The sequence below is a fragment of the Arachis hypogaea genome, chromosome 9 (genome assembly GCF_003086295.3).
Source record: "Arachis hypogaea cultivar Tifrunner chromosome 9, arahy.Tifrunner.gnm2.J5K5, whole genome shotgun sequence".
NCBI classification, from domain to species: domain Eukaryota; kingdom Viridiplantae; phylum Streptophyta; class Magnoliopsida; order Fabales; family Fabaceae; genus Arachis; species Arachis hypogaea.
This window is the reverse complement of record NC_092044.1, coordinates 100,003,635-100,018,498: the sequence shown is the minus strand read 5'-3', so window position 1 is coordinate 100,018,498 and position 14,864 is coordinate 100,003,635. Positions and strand designations below refer to the sequence as shown.

Below are 14,864 nucleotides of genomic sequence, written 5' to 3'. Positions count from 1 at the left end.
GGCCCAATCCCATAAACCATAATATTCAATTGGGTTTCATACCAGAGTATGTTTAAGTTAATGTTTGTGCTCAAATGCTAACTTAAACTGCAATATCTTTGGCCCAGAAACCCTTTCAAAAAGTGGCGTTTAAGTTGTAGTTTAAGCTTCAGTTTAAGGTTAAACTGAAGCTTAAACGTGGAAATGGAAGAAGGCAACCCTGGAGGGTAAATAGTCGAACACGTTTAAGCTTCAGTTTAAGGTTAAACTGAAGCTTAAACGTGGAAATGAAGATTGCAACCCTGGAGGAGAAATTGGGTCGAACACGTTTAAGCTCCAGTTTAACCTTAAACTGGAGCTTAAACGTGGAATGCTTCCTGGAGGGTGAAATGTCGAACACGTTTAAGCTCCAGTTTAACCTTAAACTGGAGCTTAAACGTGGGAATGAAGAAAGCAACCCAGGAGGAGAAATGTCGAACACGTTTAAGCTCCAGTTTAAGCTTAAACTGGAGCTTAAACGTGGAAATGGTTCCCTGGAGGAAAATTCTGGTCGAACACGTTTAAGCTCCAGTTTAAGGTTAAACTGGAGCTTAAACGTGGAAATGCTCCTTGGTGCAATTCTCATTCTGGCGTTTAACTTCCAGTTTAAGGTTAAACTGGAGGTTAAACGCCAGTTTCAGCATTCCTCAGCTTTCATGATTTTGGCGTTTAAGCTCCAGTTTAAGGTTAAACTTGCTTAAACTGGAGCTTAAACTTGCTTAAACTGGAGCTTAAACTCCACATGTGATATTCAAGCTTCCTTTATTGATTTTGTTGCTTCCTTGCCTAACCTCTTCTTCCCTGAAATCATCCAAACAACTGCATCAAAGTCTTGCAAAATTTCATGAGAAATCTTCCATTCATAGCATTCAAGTAATATAACTAAAAACTCATGAAATTTGCATCAAAATCATACTGTTTGGATGGTTCATTTCTTTGTTATTCATTTAACCATTCTTGGTTACTTTAAGCTCAAGAAAATGCATAAAACAACTAAAACTAACAGAAAAATGCTAGTGAAACTAGCCTAAGATGCCTTGGCATCACAACACCAAACTTAATACTTGCTTGTCCCTAAGCAAGTCCTGAGTTATATGAGAAGAAAGTATGAAACAGAAAGCAATTACATTGGCTATATTAGCAAGCATTTGAAGTTCATCAAAAGGGTTTTATGCAGAAAGTTGCAGCATCACTTTTTCATTCTTATCATGTAAGATTATCACTTTTTCATTGCATCCATCAAACACTGCTATGGCCTCTTGTTATTCTTATGTCCTTGGCACTTTTCCTTTCTTTGTTTTTCTTTTTCTTAGAGCTCCTTTGCTCCTTGTTTGCTCAGTGTCATGTGTTGCACAAGCCTTTGGCATTTTCTTTTTCTTATCAGTGCACTACACATATCCACTATAGGCATTTTAGTTCACATTTCTTCTTGAGATATTGGTGCCCAGCACCTCTTTGTGTGACTAAATGTTTTGTATTTAGGTTGCTCTTGATAATGGACTTTTGGTTGATAATCCCGGGTTAGTTAACCCAAGTTACCAAGTGTTGAAACACTCCTCAGAACCTATTCATCCAAGCATATCCTTAATACATAAACACCACAGGCATTTGTCTCAGAAGTTCAAACCATTGGTGCCTAGCTTATTTTCTCAATTCTTTTCTTTTTGGTTGCCCTTTTTCAGTGGCTTTTTCTTCTTCTTTTTCTTTCTTTTTCATGGCCAAAGACATTTATTCATCAAGATCCATAGACAGTATTCAAACTTCTACACAAAAATGATAATTCTACACTCACTTTCCAGTGATCTGACTAAACAATCAAGCATGCATACCACCACTTAATTCTACTTGATTTGTCACTAATTGAGCCAAGTTACTTTTGTTCAAACTTTTCTTTTATTTTTGGAAACAGAACAAGCATGGCAAGCATTTGTTTAAGAAGGTGAGGTTATATCCAAACATCTAGGCATTCACTTTATTCAAAGCAGTAAACCAACACTCATACTAAAAACTTCACATTCCAGAAAGATTCAACAATTACAGTTTAAACCAGAACAAGCATGCTTTTGTTTGCCTTTTAAAGAATGGTCAAGGAACAACACCACCTTGTGAAATTTCTTGTTTTCTCTTTGTTGCCAGGAAACAATTTGATTTCTCCTTCTTCTCCTAGTTGTTGCTTCATGTTCTTTCTAAGATCCTTGTTTCCTTTCCTGCAAAGAGTGATGAAGTTGCTTGCTTCTCAAGCACTTGAGTGGTTAGCTCAACTATGTATGGACAAGTGTCTGAGTCTTAAGTTGGTGTGTGAACACCAAACTTAGTCTCCTACTTACTCCTCTGCTCTTTGAATCCTTGAATTCTCCTTGGAATGAAGTTGATGCTAAGGATTTTAAGCATTTCTGTGATTGCTTAGAATGGTTGTTCCTTTCATATAATTCAAAGGTTGTTGTGTTCAGTTGATCTGTATGGTGGAACACCAAACTTAGAGTCACACATTCCCCTTTGAATTATTGATCCACAAATTCATTGTTTGGTGTGAAATACCAAACTTAATTCTTTGCAATGCACAAAAACTACTTCACCTTTTTATTGCAACAAATAAAAGAAACAGCAAAGGAGTATTACCTCAGGTTGGGTTGCCTCCCAACAAGCGCTTCTTTAACGTCATTAGCTTGATGGTTATTCCTTGTTAGGGTGGATTGTAGTGCTTGATGTCCTCTCCTCTCACCATGAAAACGTCCCCATTTGATTCCTTCATGATTTCCAAATGTTCCATAGAAAGAACTTTCCTGATTGTGAACACTTGAGGGAGCTGGGAAGGAATGGGTTTGAGGCCAGGTGGGATTGGCAGATAATGACTTGATATCACTTTATCTCCCGGAGAGAAACCTTCAGTGGGAATTTTCTTGTTCCTCCACCCTCTTGGCAATTTCTTTACAACTCTTCCCTCTCTCTTGAGGATTTCTTCATTGACCCTTATGCCAAGAGGATCTTTCTGAGCTGTTTCTCTTGATTCTTGTGGCTTTAACTCTTGCAATTCTTGTTTGCCTTCCAAGGACTGTTTCAGAGTTTCAGCTGCTGGATTGCTTTCCTCCAAACACAGATGGCTACTATCATCCATAGGCTTTTCAGGTTCTGGTTCAGGCTCAGATGCAGGTTTGAAAACATGGAAAATGAGCTGTTCATCATGTACTCTCAGAATTAGCTCTCCTTGTTCTATATCTATGAGTGCTCTAGCAGTGGCTAGAAATGGCCTTCCCAGAATGATAGGGTGTAGGTAACTTTCCTCCATGTCCAAAATGACAAAGTCTGTGGGGAAGAAATAATTTCCCACTTTCACCAGCACATTCTCAACTACCCCTTCAGCTTGCTTTTGAGTTTTGTCAGCCAATTGTATGATTACATCAGTAGATCTCACCTCATTCAGTTGTAGCCTCTTCATAAGAGTCAGAGGCATCACATTTATGCTAGCTCCTAGATCACAGAATCCTCTGTCAATTTTTGTTTCCCCTATGATGCAGGGGATATGAAAACTTCCTGGGTCTGTTTTCTTAGAAACTATGTCCTTCTTGATGAGTGCACTGCATTCTTTGTTCATTATTACAGTTTGTCCTCCCTTCAAAACTCTTTTCTTGCTCAGCAATTCCTTCAAATACTTGATATGTGTAGGCATCTGCTGGAGAATCTCAAGGAAGGGAATATTGATATGGAGAGACTTAAATGTCTCTAAAAACCTTGAATATGTTTTCCCTTTTTCACCTCTTCCTAACCTCTGAGGAAATGGTGCTTTTGGTTGGTATGTTTCCAGCATGCCTTTATTTTGCAGTTCCTTGGCTTGCTCAGTTTCACTTTCCTGCTTAGCTTCTTCCACACCTTCCTTCAAGATTTCTGGCTCCTGTTCTGAGGGTCTGATTCCTTCTTCTTCTGAGACTTCCTTCAATATGGTGATGGCCTTGCATTCTTCCCATCTCACTCCCTTTTGTTCCCCTTTTAGGATTCTTTTCTGTGTCACTAGGGAACACTGCAGTTGACTTGGGGGCCTGTTGAGATAGCTCTCCTACTCGAGACTCCATCCTCTTGAGTTTTTCACCATGGTTGCTTAAGGTAGATCTCACATCATCCCTAAAGCTTTTCAACTCACTTATGTCCTGACCCATGTTTGCAAGCATTCCTTCTATCCTGTTTAATTGATCTTGAAATTGTTGGTTCGGATTAGGTTGGGCAGGTTGATTATTTTGGCCATGATATGGTGATTGGGAGTAAGTGTTTTGTGTGGCTTGGTATGATCTTTGGTTGGAGTTTTGGTATGTGGAATTGTTATGTTGGTTGGGGTTGTAAGGTTTGTGGTTTTGTGGTTGGATTTGCTGGTTTCCCCACCCAAAGTTTGGGTGGTTTTTCCAGCCTGGGTTGTAAGTGTTGGAATGTGGATCATATGGTTGCCTTTGTTGATTTTCCACATAGTTGGCCTCTTCCCAATCACCTCCTTCAGTGCTTACTTCCTCTTGATCTTGTGTGTGTATTGCAGCCACTTGATTTGTTTTTAAATTCCTGGTGAGCTCCGCTAGTTGCTTGGCAAACACCTTGTTTTGGGCTAGAATTGTATCAACATGGTTCAGCTCCATGACTCCCTTAGTGTTGTGTCTCTCTGAAGCATAGTAGTACTCATTCTCAGCCACTGTCTCAATCACTTCAATGGCTTCTTCCACAGTCTTCTTTCTGTTCAATGAACCTCCTGATGAATGGTCTACAGCCTTCCTTGATTCATAAGAGAGTCCATCATAGAAAATATGCAATTGCACCCAGTCATGGAACATGTCTGGTGGGCATTTCCTTGTCAAATCCTTGAATCTCTCCCATGCCTCGTAGAGAGTTTCACCCTCTTGTTGTCTAAAAGTCTAAACCTCAGATCGAAGCCTATTGACCTTTTGTGGGGGGTAGAAACGTGCCAGAAACTTGCTTTCCACCTCATCCCAGGTTGTTAGGCTCCCCCTTGGAAATGATTCCAGCCACTTAGCTGCCTTGTCCCTAAGTGAAAATGGGAACAAGAGCAGTTTATAGGCATCTTCCTGGACTCCATTGGACTTCACAGTGTCGCAAATTCTCAGGAATTTTGTGAGATGTTGGTTTGGATCTTCATTAGCACTACCACCAAATGAACAATGATCCTCCACCAGTGATATTAGCTGTGGTTTGAGTTCAAAATTGTTGGCCTGAATGGGTGGTTTCTGAATGCTGCTACCACAATTCCCAGAGGTTGGGTTTATGTATGAACCAAGAACCCTCCTCTCGGGAATGGCATTGTTTCCATCAGCTCTCTCATGGTTGTGAACTTCTCTATCCATGTTGAGATCTAGAGCTTCCTCAAAATTGTCCTCAGATTCTCCTTCAGATTCTTCTTCTCTCAGTACTCTCTTCCCTCTTGCTTCCCTTCTAAGTTTATGAAGGGTCCTCTCTGGTTCGGTATATGGAGGAGTTGATGTCTCTCCTCTCCTACCTGTCATACAAGAACGCAGCACAGGCAACAAACAAGTGAAATACTCTTGGTTAATGGAAGAGTATGGTTAGAGCAGTTGAGGAATTAATTCAAATAGTTAGTGGGTCAGTGAGTTAGTTGCTTGAATTTAAAGGCATAAAGAAAGAAAGCAAGTAACAGAGTGCAGAAATTAAAATTCAACAAGTAACTTGAACTGAATTAACAAAACAAGAAAAATGCTCAATCTAGTTAACTTCCAATTTGAGAATTGTCAATCGAAAACCAATCCCCGCCAACGGCGCCATAAACTTGATAGCCATAAACTTGATAGCTACGATTTTAGGAAATTGCACAATCGGCAAAAATTCCTTCCGGCAAGTGCACCGGTTATCGTCAAGTAAAAACTCACAATAGAGTGAGGTCGAATCCCACAAGGATTGGTTGAGTGAGCAATTCGGATTAGAAGTGTGTTCTAGTTGAGCGGATTCAAGATTTAGATGAGAATTGCAGAATCTTAAATTGCATGAATTAAAGAGCGAGAAGCTAAATTGCTGAAATTAAAAGGGGATGGGGGTGATTGCATGAATTTAATTGCAGAATGTAAAGAGAAAGTGTAGATCAGAAATGGGGAATTCATTGGGTTTCAGGAGATATTGAGATCTCCGAATCAACACATTTTTATCCCTTCCTCAACCAATGCATTCATTGAATTTTGCTTGGCAATCTTCTATGATTGGATCCCAATCCCTTGGCTCACCAATTCTCTCTAAAAACAAACAGATTCCCAATCCCTTGGTTTAAATGTTCATAAGAAGAGATGATGCTCGATCTCTGATTATACCACACAGTTTCATGAACCACAATTTGGTAGGATTACATGTCACAATATCCATCCAAACCCCAATCCAATTCACTGTGAGAAAGCTTCTCTAGCATGAATCCTCCATTCCTTTCCCAAGGTTCCGAAGGATTCCAATTATGGATAGTTTCTTTCCCAAGACAACTAACCAATAGAATTAGATCGAGAAGCTTTCTAACAAAATTCAAGAGAAAAGATTGAAGATAAAAACTATTATTGATTCATTGAATTACAATAGAGCTCCCTAACCCAATGAAAGGGGTTTAGTAAGTCATAGCTCTGAATTCAAATTACACAAAGTATGAAAAATAGCTAAAAATCAAAAGTCTCCGTCCAAAGTAAAAGTTCCAGTCCTTTCTAACTTAAATTCTATCCTATTTATACACTTTCTAAATTGAGCTTCTGTTGTGTTTCTTGGGCTTTGAGGCCTTTCCCTGATTTCCTTTTGCTTTGGGTTTATGATCCATAATCCTGATGAGGCTGCTGATCCAATTCTGTAACATTCATTGAGCCAACTTAGTGATAATCAAGTAATGACACATGACTCAACAAATTGAAATTCCAGACTCATCAATTCTTCAGGCCCAATCCCATAAACCATAATATTCAATTGGGTTTCATACCAGAGTATGTTTAAGTTAATGTTTGTGCTCAAATGCTAACTTAAACTGCAATATCTTTGGCCCAGAAACCCTTTCAAAAAGTGGCGTTTAAGTTGTAGTTTAAGCTTCAGTTTAAGGTTAAACTGAAGCTTAAACGTGGAAATGGAAGAAGGCAACCCTGGAGGGTAAATAGTCGAACACGTTTAAGCTTCAGTTTAAGGTTAAACTGAAGCTTAAACGTGGAAATGAAGATTGCAACCCTGGAGGAGAAATTGGGTCGAACACGTTTAAGCTCCAGTTTAACCTTAAACTGGAGCTTAAACGTGGAATGCTTCCTGGAGGGTGAAATGTCGAACACGTTTAAGCTCCAGTTTAACCTTAAACTGGAGCTTAAACGTGGGAATGAAGAAAGCAACCCAGGAGGAGAAATGTCGAACACGTTTAAGCTCCAGTTTAAGCTTAAACTGGAGCTTAAACGTGGAAATGGTTCCCTGGAGGAAAATTCTGGTCGAACACGTTTAAGCTCCAGTTTAAGGTTAAACTGGAGCTTAAACGTGGAAATGCTCCTTGGTGCAATTCTCATTCTGGCGTTTAACTTCCAGTTTAAGGTTAAACTGGAGGTTAAACGCCAGTTTCAGCATTCCTCAGCTTTCATGATTTTGGCGTTTAAGCTCCAGTTTAAGGTTAAACTTGCTTAAACTGGAGCTTAAACTTGCTTAAACTGGAGCTTAAACTCCACATGTGATATTCAAGCTTCCTTTATTGATTTTGTTGCTTCCTTGCCTAACCTCTTCTTCCCTGAAATCATCCAAACAACTGCATCAAAGTCTTGCAAAATTTCATGAGAAATCTTCCATTCATAGCATTCAAGTAATATAACTAAAAACTCATGAAATTTGCATCAAAATCATACTGTTTGGATGGTTCATTTCTTTGTTATTCATTTAACCATTCTTGGTTACTTTAAGCTCAAGAAAATGCATAAAACAACTAAAACTAACAGAAAAATGCTAGTGAAACTAGCCTAAGATGCCTTGGCATCAGTTATAGCCCAAGAACTTTATAAGGTGGCGGACAAGTCCTCTACCTTGGCAAGGTTAGCCTTTCCTCATCTCATTTGTCACCTCTATTATTCAGTTGGAGTTGACATAGAAGGAGACATCCTCATTGATGAGGACAAGCCATCACTAAGAAAAGGATGGAGAAAACAAGAGATCCCACTCATAATGAAATCCCTGAGATGCCTTAAGGGATGCACTTTCCTCCTCAAAATTATTGGGAGCAAATCAACACCTCCCTAGGAGAATTGAGTTCCAACATGGGACAACTAAGGGTGGAGCACCAAGAACATTCCATCCTCCTCCATGAAATTAGAGAAGATCAAAGAATCATGAGAGAGGAGCAACAAAGGCAAGGAAGAGACATTAAGGAGCTCAAGCACTCCATAAGATCTTCAAGAGGAAGAACAAGCCGCCATCACTAAGGTGGACCCGTTCTTTAATCTCCTTGTTCCTTATTTTCCTGTTTTTCGAATTTTCATGCTTATGTTTATCCATGTTTGTGTCTTATGATTATTAGTGTATTAGTGTCTATGCCTTAAAGTTATGAATGTCCTATGAGTCCACCACCTTTCTTGAATGAAAAATGTTCTTAATTGAAAAAGAGAAGAATTGCATGAATTTCAGATTTTATAACAGATTAATTATTTTGATGTGGTGGCAATACTTTTGACCTCTGAATGTATGCTTGAACAGTGCATATGTCTTTTCAATTTGTTGTTCATGAATGTTGGCTCTTGAAAGAATGATGTTCTTGCCTTTCGGATACTTGATTGATGGCTTGGGTGAGGTGGGATTAATGCTCCTGCTGCCGCTCCATTTGTTTTTTCTGCCACTCCCCTTTTTCATTTCCTTTATAAGACAAAAGGAATGCATAAAGTCATTTGAATTTTTGGTGGGAAAAATTAAATTATGAAATGGCTACTGCTAAATTTTTGTTTTTAAATATCTAAATGCTATTCATGAAAACAAACCAACTAACTTATTTAGTGTTTATGTATGCAACATTGGTGACACCAAACTTAGTTTGTGATCATGTGGTGTAAAAGGGATTGATCAAGAGTCTAAGATCAACATGATATGGGTTGTGTTCATGCCATTTTAGTATGCCTTGAACACCAAACTTGTTGTTCACTATATGTTGCATATAAAGATTCTTCTAAGTGCTTGTCAAATTTGATTTAGAATTCATGAACTTGCTTTATTAAATACTATTAAGGAATTAAAGGAAAGGATATAAATCATGGGTTGCCTCCCATGGAGCGCTTCTTTAATGTCATTAGCTTGACGGTTGTCTTTTGTCAGGGTGGTTGATAATGCTTCAAATCCTCCCCTCTTGCAGTGTATCTGTCTCCAGTGACTTTATTAAGAAGCTCCACATGTTCCAAGGACAGAATTTTGCTGATAGTGTACACTTGAGGCAGCTGAGATGGGATGGTGGGAAGATGAGGTGGGATGAGTGGGCAATGAGCAGAAATCACTTCATCTCCTTGAGAGAAATCCTCTGTGGAGATCTTCTTGTTTCTCTATCTTCTAAGCACTTTCTTTCTTGTTTCCCTTGATGCTGCTTTGCTTCCTATGGACTCTTTCTCCACGGGGTTTTTGTTGCTAGCCTTGTATGATTCTGGTGGGTCTAGCTCCCCTTGGGTTACCGTTGAATGTTGTTCCTTCTGACTACATTGCTTGTCAACCAGTGGGGTTTCCAGGTGTGTTGTTTGTGCTTCAGTGCTTGTTTCTTCCACCAGTGCTTCGTTATGCTCTCCTCTTGATTTTTTTTTTCTTGACCTGCTTCTTGTGAGGGTCTGAAGACATTGAAGGTGAGTTGTTCATCATGTATTTTTAAGATTAGCTCTCCCCGCTCCACATCTATAAGTGCCCTAACTGTGGCTAAGAATGGTCTCCCTAGGATGATTGGATGGAGATGACTTTCTTCCATTTCTAGGATAACAAAGTCTGTGGGGAGGAAATAGTTCCCAACTTTTACCAACACATTTTTTACTACTCCTATTGCCTGTTTTTGAGTTTTTTCAGCCAATTTGATGATCACATCAGTGGGAGTTAGCTCATTGATTTGAAGCTTCTTCATGAGGGAGAGAGGCATTAGGTTGATGCTTGCTCCTAGGTCACAAAGCCCTCTGTCAATCTTCGTTTCGCCTATAGCACAAGGGATGTGAAAGCTCCCTGGGTCTTTTCTTTTTGTAGGCAGATGTGGTTGAATGAGAGCACTACACTCCTTGTTCATTAGTATCGTTTGTCCCCTCTTCAGGGAGTTCTTTTTTGTCAACAGCTCTTTTATATACCTGATGTATGAGGGCATCTGCTGGAGAGCCTTAATGAATGGTATGTTTACATGAAGAGATGCAAACATGTCGAGGAATCTTGAATACATTCTTCTCGCTTCACCACCCTTGAGCCTTTGGGGGAAAGGTGCATATGGGTTCAGAACCTCTTTCTCTTCTGGCTTTCCTTTCTGTGGAGGGTTGGTTTCTTGATCTCTTTCTTCATGCTTATCTTCTGGACTGTCTTGAAGGTGTTCTGTTTGTGTGTTCACTTCTTCCACACTCCCTTCATCACTTGTAGTGATCATCTTACATTTTTCCCATCTTACTTTCTTTGTTTCTCCTCTGGGGTTCTTCTCTGTGTCAATTGGAAAACTATCAGTGGGCTTAGGAATCTGTTGAGAGAGATATCCTACTTGGGACTCCAGTCTCTTGATGGTGTCTCCTTGGTTCTTGATATTGGCTCGCACCTCATCCTTGAACATTTTGTTGTCCTAGACTTCCTTGCATAAACCTTCAAGTAGAGTTTCAATTCTGGAGAGTCTATCCTCAGAATATGATGGTGGGTTGGGGTTAGAAGGATGAGAGTGGTCATGTTGATTTTGATATGGATATTGAGAGGTGTGGTTGGATGGGTGTTGATATGGCCTCTGTGTTGAGTGTTGGTTGGCTGCATTGTTATTGGGATGGTGATTGTGACATCTCTGATCCTGGCCTTGGTCTTGTTGATTTCCCTACCCAAAGTTAGGGTGGTTCTTCCAACCAGGATTGTAAGTCTTGGAGTATGGATCATGATTTTACCTGGGTGAGTTCCCAACATAGTTGGCTTGTTCCCAGTCACCTCCTTCTTCTGTGTTCACTCCTTATTAGGTTGGTGATTGTGTGGTGACTGCTACAACTTGGTTCTTTTTCATTTGCTTAGTAAGGTCAGCCAGTTGCTTGGCAATCATCTTGTTTTGAGCCAACAGTGCATCCATATGATTCATCTCCATCACACCTCGAGTGTTGCTCCTCTCAAAAGCATAGAAGTAGTCATTTTCAGCTACAGTCTCAATGACATCTATGGCTTCTTCAATGGTCTTCTTCTTGTTTAAGGATCCTCTGGATGAGTGGTCTACTGCCTTCTTTGATTCATAGGATAGTCCCTCATAGAAAATGTGTAGCTGTACCCATTCGTTGAACATGTCCGGCGGGCACCTTCTTGTCAAGTCCTTAAACCTCTCTCATGCCTCGTAGAGAGTCTCACCATCTTGTTGCCTGAAAGTTTGTACCTCAGCTCTCAGCCTGTTGATTCTTTGAGGAAGGTAGAACCTTGCTAAGAATTTGTTCACCACATCTTTCCATGCTGTTAAACTCTCTTTCGAGAAGGATTCCAACCATTTAGATGCTTTGTCCCTGAGTGAAAAAGGGAACAAGAGTAGTCTATAGGCATCTGGATGAACACCATTAGACTTCACAGTGTCACATATTCTTAGGAAGGTTGTTGGATGTTGATTTGGGTCTTCTTGGGAACTTCCTCTGAATGAACAGTTGTTCTGAACAAGGGTGATGAGCTGGGGTTTTAACTCAAAGTTATTGGCATGTATGGTTCATTTTTGGATACTACTTCCACAGTTTCCTGGGTTTGGATTGATGTAAGATCCTAGAACCCTTCTTTCTGGCCTGGCATGATTCACAGGGCCCTCTCTAGCATGGTTGTGAACTTCTCCTTCATGGTTGTTTTCCATATTCTCCTCCATGTTTGTTTCAAAGTATTCCTCCTCCTCCTCAGCTCCAACAATTCTTTTCCCCCTTGCTTCCCTCCTTTTTCTAAGGAAGGTCCTCTCAGGTTCAGAATCAAAGGAAGTTAAAGCTCCACTTCTTCTCCCTATCATACAACCAATATAGCACACAGCAAGAAAGAATCGAAGAGACTATTCTCGTTAAAATGGCTATTAGTGTGAGTGGTGCAATTCATCAAACAGTTAGTAGATTAGTGAACAAAATTGTAAATAACAAAAGAAAATAAAGAGGGTAGATGGGAGAAGGGAAGGAAATAACTGAAACTGAAATTAAATGGCTAGATAAAATTAAACAAACAAAAGAAAAATGCTCAATCTAGTGATCCTCCAACTTAATCATTGTTGATTCAAAATAATCCCCGGCAACAGTGCCATAAACTTGATGCACGGAAACTTGTCTCTCAAAAATTTTCCCTCGGCAAGTATACCGAATTGTCGTCAAGTAAAAACTCACAATAGAGTGAGGTCGAATCCCACAGGGATTGATTGGTCAAGCAACTTTAATTGGAGGGGTGTTCTAGTTGAGCTAAGTAGAAATTGAATTGAGAAATGCAGAAAATTAAAAGGCGGAAAAGTAAATGATAGAAAGTAAATTAGAGAATCTTAAATGGGGATTTGGGATGATGAGCATGAAAGTAAATAATAGAAAATAAAGAGAATGGCTAAGATCAGAAATGGGGAATTCATTGGGTTTAGGAGATATTGCATTCTCTGGATCAAGTTCATTCTCATCTTTTCCTCAATCAATGCATTCATTGATCTCTTTGGCAATCTTAAGTGATTGGATCCCAATTTCTTGGCAACCCAATATCTCTAAGCTTGAACAATTTTCCAATTCCTTGATTTAATTGCTCATGGGAAAAGATGAATTATGGTCACTGATTATACCACATGTATTTCCAAATCAAAGTGTTGGTAGGATTATATGTCACTATACCCATCCAAACCCCAATTTGGTCCAACATGAGAAAGCGTTTCTAGCATGATCTCCTCATCCCTTTTCCAAGGCTCAGAGGAGATCCAATTATGGAAAGTTTCTTTTCTAAGACAACTAACCAATTAGATGAAGATCGAAAGCTTTCTAGTAAAATCAAGAGAAAAGAAAGAGGAAGAAGAATGAAAACTATAATTGATCCATCAAATTACAACAGAGCTCCCTAACCCAATGAAAGGGGTTTAGTTGTTCATAGCTTTGGAAAATGAAAATGAAGAAGAAGAAGAGTACATTCTACTTAGAAGTTGCAGAAAAAGTAAAATATACAAAGTGTAGTTCTCTAAAATTGCCCAGCCTTCTTTTCTAGTTCAAAACTACTCCTATATATACTACTCTTCTTGATCTTCTAGTCAATTCTGCAAGTCTTGGATATGGGCCTTTGATCTTAAGTTGAAGCAGTTTAGAATCTTCAGTGGGCTCAGCTTTACTTGCAGAAAAAGTCTGAAGTAGGCATGGACTTTAGCTAGGACATTAGTGGTGTTAACGTTAAGTGAAAATGTGGGTTCGAGAACGTTAGTGACAATTACCTTTTTCACTAACGTTCCAACCCAAAATGATCCACGTTAACTTCAACGTTAGTGGCACTAACGTGACCACTAACGTTGCCCCTTGGTCCTTCGCACACGTTATTGGCGTTCACCTTTGCCAATAACGTTGCTTTTAGCTCCCCTTTCCTCACGTTAGAGTCCACGTTAGTATAACTAACTTGGCTCTTAACGTGGGCATGCCTAAGCCTCGAGAGCATTAGTGATACTTACCTTTTTCACTAATGCTCCAAACGCCCCTCCTTCCCACGTTAGAGTTCACGTTAATTGGATTAACGTGACAACTAACGTGGTGATGATTGCCATCTCTAACGTTAGTGACAAAGGTGAGTGTCACTAACGTTGGCTTATCATGCTTGGCTCCACGTTACTCCTCTCGTTAGTGGTCTTAACGTGACCACTAACGTGGGCAATGTTGGCTTAGTCCAACGTTAGTGACAAAGGTGAGTGTCACTAACGTTGGCATTATCTTCCCCTTCCACATTAGAGTTCACGTTAAATGAGTTAACGTGACTCTTAACGTGGCCAATCGCCAATTTGGAGCGTTAGTGGTTTTCACTTTTACCACTAATGCTGGAGCTCCCATTTTCTTCCACGTTAACTACCACATTAATGTAGTTAACGTGGCAATTAACGTGGGCTATGATGGCTTCGAAGACGTTACTGGCGGTCACTTTTCTCATTAACGTTGCAAGCTCATTCACACTCCACGTTAGTGGTCTCGTTAATTAGATTAACGTGGCTACTAATGTGGCTCTTCCTTGCTTTCTTTGTCCTAAAATCAAGCAAATAAAGTGTATCAAAGCTCCAATCCAAGTTATGAGATCATGCATTATCCAATTTGTCATTCAATCCTTGCATAATCTTCATGAAATCATGTAAAATTCACAATATTTGCCTAAATCAAGATGTAAGTGTTCATTTACCCAAAACTTGCTTATTTCCTAAGAAAATACATGAAACTACCCTAAAACAGTAAAGAAAAGGTCAGTAAAACTGGCCAAGATGCCCTGGCATCAATAGAAAACAATAGTATTTGCATTAATCCATTGAAACACAGTAGAGCTCCTCACCTCCACCTATGGGATTTAGAGACTCATGCCGTAGGAGATACAATATGAGATGTAAAATGTCATGAATTGCAAAATAAATCTCTAAAAGTAGTTTTTGTACTAAACTAGTAACCTAGGTTTACAGAAAATGAGTAACTAAGTGCAGATAGTGCAGAAATCCACTTCTGGGGCACACTTGGTGAGTGTTG

At 39.6% G+C, this 14,864-nt stretch overlaps 1 non-coding gene across 1 annotated transcript; it reads left to right on the top strand.

Annotated features, from left to right (window-relative positions):
- The first annotated feature begins 4,824 nt into the window (after positions 1-4,824).
- Positions 4,825-4,928, top strand: LOC112713893 (small nucleolar RNA R71). The gene has a single exon (XR_003158852.1). It is a non-coding gene; the product is annotated as a small nucleolar RNA R71 (small nucleolar RNA).
- Positions 4,929-14,864: the final 9,936 nt, after the last annotated feature.